The sequence below is a fragment of the Pseudophryne corroboree genome, chromosome 2, assembly GCF_028390025.1.
Source record: "Pseudophryne corroboree isolate aPseCor3 chromosome 2, aPseCor3.hap2, whole genome shotgun sequence".
In the NCBI taxonomy this organism is placed as follows: domain Eukaryota; kingdom Metazoa; phylum Chordata; class Amphibia; order Anura; family Myobatrachidae; genus Pseudophryne; species Pseudophryne corroboree.
In genome coordinates, this window is record NC_086445.1 from 42,062,174 (window position 1) to 42,067,339 (window position 5,166).

Sequence of the window (5,166 nt, forward strand, 5' to 3'; positions counted from 1 at the left end):
GATTTTCCTCATCTCTGCCCTCGCCAACCTATCCTCCTCATCTTTCCTACGCCAATTAGGACTTATACCCATAATTGCACAAAAACTAGCAAGATGATTGATATCACATTTGTGTATGTTTTTGAAGTGTAACGAAACATTATGAGTTTCCATTCCCTTTTTAATATTACGGACGTGTTCGGCCATACATACTTTCAAAGCCCTAGTAGTACGTCCAACATACTGTGACCCACAAGTGCATTCGAGCAAATATACCACATGTTTAGTTGAACATGTTAAGAATTCTTTAATGAAAAAAGTTTGTTTAGTTTGTCTAGATGTATATTCCGTGATTTTACTTCTCTTATCACCACAGGTTCTGCACATAATACATGTTCCACATCTATAGAACCCTTTAGATTTAATTCTAGTCTGCATCCTGGGAACAGCTATCACACTGCTCACAATATTATCACGCAGGTTTTTTGCTTTTCTATATACAAATCTGGGCCTATCAGAAATATATTCTTTCAGTATAGGATCTCTAACGAGGATATCCCAGTGTTTACCTACAATTTTTTCTACTTGTCTATATTGGCTATTATAGCCTGTGATGAAACTCACCTCGTTATTACCTTTATTATTTTTATTTCTTACTTTCCTTAAACAAGAAACTCTATCTAATTCGGCTCCAGTTTCCCTGGCCTTCTTTACCATCCCTGGATCATATCCCTTCTCCAAAAATTGTTCTTGTAGAATATTTGCATGTTGTTCATAGATTTCTATATCCGTACAATTTCTTCGAACTCGATGGAACTGACTTATAGGTATGCTACACAGCCAGTTCACATGATGGTTGCTATTGAACTCGATAAATGAATTACAATCTGTATCTTTACCATAATTACTGGTTTTGATGCTCCCATCATCTATATAAATCCTCAAATCGAGGAAATTGACTTCAATTTCACTTATATTAAAAGTGAGCTTGATGTTGTATTCATTGTCGTTCAGATGTGTGCAGAAGGATTCCAGTGAGCTACGGTCACCTCCCCACACAAATATAACATCATCAATATACCGGTACCATGACACCAGGCTGGCGCCATGCCCATGACCACTCCATACGGAGTTTTCTTCCCAGAGGGCCATAAAAAGATTAGCATAGCTAGGCGCCAGCCTGGTGCCCATTGCTGTACCGGTTAATTGTAAGTAAAAGGAATCATGGAACCAAAAAAAGTTATTCCTCAAGATAAGAGAAATACCATCCAAAACAAACTCCTTCATATCCTCCTGCATGTCTTGTTTCTCTAAAAAAAATTTTTGTGGCATCCAATCCATATTCATGTGCTATAATCGTGTATAATGAGGTCACATCTGCTGTGACTAATAGGTGACCGGGTTGCCACTCAATTTCCATAAATTTATTGATAATGTCAATTGAGTCCTTGAGATAGGACCGGGTGGATTTAACTATAGGTTGTAGGATTTTATCTATGAACATTGATAAATTGGATAGGGAAGAGTTCGTCCCAGCCACTATGGGTCGTCCTGGAGGTCTTTCTTTATTCTTATGCACTTTAGGAAGTGCATAAAGTACTGGTATAGATGGATTTATGATTGTCATAAATTCACAATCATCTTTTGTTATTATACCTTTAGACATATATAGAGCTAGGAAAACTTGCAGTTTTTCTTCTATTCCTAGACTCGGATTTCCCTTTAATTTCTTATAAGTGGCTTCTTCCTGTAACTGCCTAAAGATTTCTGCATTGTAATCCTCTAGATTCATTATTACAATACTACCCCCCTTGTCCGCAGGCTTTACTACTATATCTTTGTTTTCTCTAAGGGTTTTAATAGCGTTTCGTTCTCCCTTAGTAAGATTCATTTTCCTATTAGGTTTCAATTGAATACTCTCCAGGTCGTTCGCTGCGGTTGTGTACACTAGATATAAACCCACCCAGACCGAGTCGCAGGCCTTAGCGTCTGCATACACGTGGAAGTCGCTCAGTGTCCGTGTCCGTTGGTGAGCGTCCGTGTCCGTTATCAGTTATCAAGAGAGGCAGTGTACACCAGTAGCGTCTGAATCCACTCAGCGTCTTACGAGCGTATTTGCTTGGATATGGAAGTGTGGTGAGTCTCCCTGTATCCCGCTCTCTGGAGGCAGGGTATACAGTACTAGAAATTCGCTCTACTTCTTAGTATGCATTGTTAATTTTTAGTACCTATTGCATATGAGACCTGTATATTACTGTGTTTTCTGCATGTTATGTTGAAAATAGAACCAGTTAAAACAGAAGTACAATTTTCCTACTTATGTAGAAGTTGTTTTTGAGGTTGTATTCTCATATGACAATGTCTAATGCTTTAACATGACTGACTGCTAGTATGTGTGCTGACTTTTCTATGTAATGTCAGTCCTGTTCTGACCCTCAAATCAGGTGCACTGTGGTCAGATTGATCTCACCTCTATATACTGACACATAGGGTGTTCTTCAGTCACGAGGAGAATTTATCAAGCACTCCTATAGCCCTAACATGCTTATCTTGTAAGTCAGGGGTAATTGATATGAATCAATTGGTCACTTATAAGGGTTTGTGTGCAAACTGTTTCGCTTTTCAGCGAAGTAAAAGACAGGAGTTGGTTCAACCACCAACAGAGCCACCATGGAATATGTTCGCAAAGACTCTGTCTTCAATAGCGGACAGGTTAGCTCCGGTAGCACCACCTCAAGGGTTAGGTTATACTATGAACCCATACATGCAGCTCCCTTCCTATGGTTTGGTTCCAGTAGCCTCTACAAGTAACCAAGGGGCAGGTAAGACTAAGACAGATATGTCTGTGTGGCAGACTACACAAGATGATACATCGGATGAATAGATTCAACTCCGTATGATGATCAGTCGCAGAGCTTTAGTTCAGAAGATGTAGCTGAACTTATTAAGGCCGTGAAGGCTGTGCTTTCTTTGGAAGAGCCAGCCAAGACAGCGTTAAAAGTAAAAGCACCTGTATTTAAACGAACAAAATCAGTGAAAGCTGAATTTCCAGCGTCAGATGAGGTGACGGAAATGATGGATGAGTCTTGGGCAGCACCCAGTAAAAAGTATAAGATTCCTAAGAGATGGGATTCTTATTATCCATTTCCTGCTGGGGATTGTTCGAAGAGAGAAGTTCCTCCAAAAGTAGATGCACATGTTCTGCGACTCGTGCATAAATCTGCTTTACCACTGTCATCTACCTCTTTGAATGATGTCACAGACAGAAAGGTAGAGAGCCTTTTGAAAAATATTTTTTCTCTAGTAGGAGCAGTGGTAAGACCTGCTATGGCTTCGGCCTGGGTAGCAAAGGCTTTGGGCGAATGGATAGAGGAACTAGAGAACAGCATCCCTTCTCCTTTGGGGGAGCAAGAGGATCGTTTTTGCCGTTTAAGACAATCTGCCCAGTATTTTGAAGAAGCAGCAATTGATGTAGGTACAGTTGCTTCTAAAGCTTCAGCCTTGACAGTAGTTGCTCGCAGAGCAATTTGGCTACGTACCTGGAAGGCAGATGCGGAATCCAAGAAAGAATTGGAAGCATTGCCTTTTGTGGGTAATATATTATTTGGAAAACCTTTATCGGATATCCTAGAATCAGAGGCTGAATCGAAAAAGGTCAGATTTCCGGCTACCTATAACCCTAAGTCCAAGGGTTTAAAATTTTGCTCTTTTCATTGGCAAAGCAAAGCGAAAGCAAAAGAGGAGCCTAAACAACCCCAGTTTAAATCCAGGGGTAGGAAGCAGTGGGCTAGCAAAAAGCCAGCTTCCAAACCTGAACAGAAACCCTCAGCCTGAAGAGACGGGCCTCCGCCTGGAGGATTCCAGGGTTGGGGGCCGACTCCTTCAATTTGCACACATATGGCAACAGTCAACAGCAGATGCCTGGGTGCAGAAGGTAGTATCTCAGGGGTATGGGTTCCCGTTCAGGAGGCAGCCTCCTCAAAGATTTTTTTGCACCAGCCCGTCTCGTATAGAGTCGAAGGCTAATGCCCTGCAAGAAGCAGTCCAAAAATTACTGCAGTCAGGTGTGATTGTCCCAGTACCTCCATCACAAAAGGGACAGGGGTATAACTCCTATCTATTTCTAATCCAGAAACCAAATGGGTCATATCGACCAATTCTAAATCTGAAAATGTTGAACAAATACATATGGATCCCGAAGTTCCACATGGAGACGTTACGCTCCATAATGTTGGCTATGGAACCGGGAGATTACATGGTATCTCTGGATGTACGGGATGCTTACCTACATGTGCCTATAGCACTATCACATCAGTGTTACCTCAGGTTTGCCATCCTCCAGGAACATTTCCAGTTCCAAGCTCTGCCTTTCGGGCTAGCTACAGCACCCAGGGTGTTTACCAAGATCATGGTGGTTATGGCAGCTTGTCTGCGCAAGCAGGGGATAAGAATATTCCCATACCTCGACGACCTGTTAATCTTAGCACAGTCGCAAGATTTACTGTTGAGCCATCTTCAACAGACGATAGTTTGTTTACAGAGACACGGGTGGCTCATAAATTGGGAGAAGTCGTCTCTGAATCCGTCACAGCGGATGGTTCATTTGGGGGCCATAGTGGATTCAGACCTACAGAAAGTTCTCTTGCCAGAGAAAAAGATAGTCAAAGTGCAGGTCATGGCTCAGGAAGCGTTGCAAGCCCAGACAATGTCAGTCCATGCAGCAATGCGACTGTTGGGTCTGATGGTATCAACCTTCGACATGGTGGAATATGCGCAATTCCACTCCAGACCGTTGCAGCACCTTATTCTGACCAAATGGAACGGAAATCATCAAACGATAAAGAAGCAGATGATAAAGATTCCAGTAAATGTAAAAAGGTCTCTAGCGTGGTGGCTACAGACAGACCATTTAAACAAGGGGAGACCCTTTTGAATAAAAGAGTGGCAAGTCCTGACAACAGATGCCAGCCTGCAAGGCTGGGGGGCGGTACTCGGAAGCCTATGGTTCCAGGGAAAATGGACCGCAAGGGAAAGTCGCCTGCCGATAAATCTGTTGGAGATCAGGGCCGTTTACTTGGCTCTAGTTCAGGCAAAGGACAATCTATAAGGAAGACCAGTCCAGATCTGCGCAGACAATGCGACGGCAGTAGCATACCTCAATCATCAAGGAGGAACTCACAGCAAGAG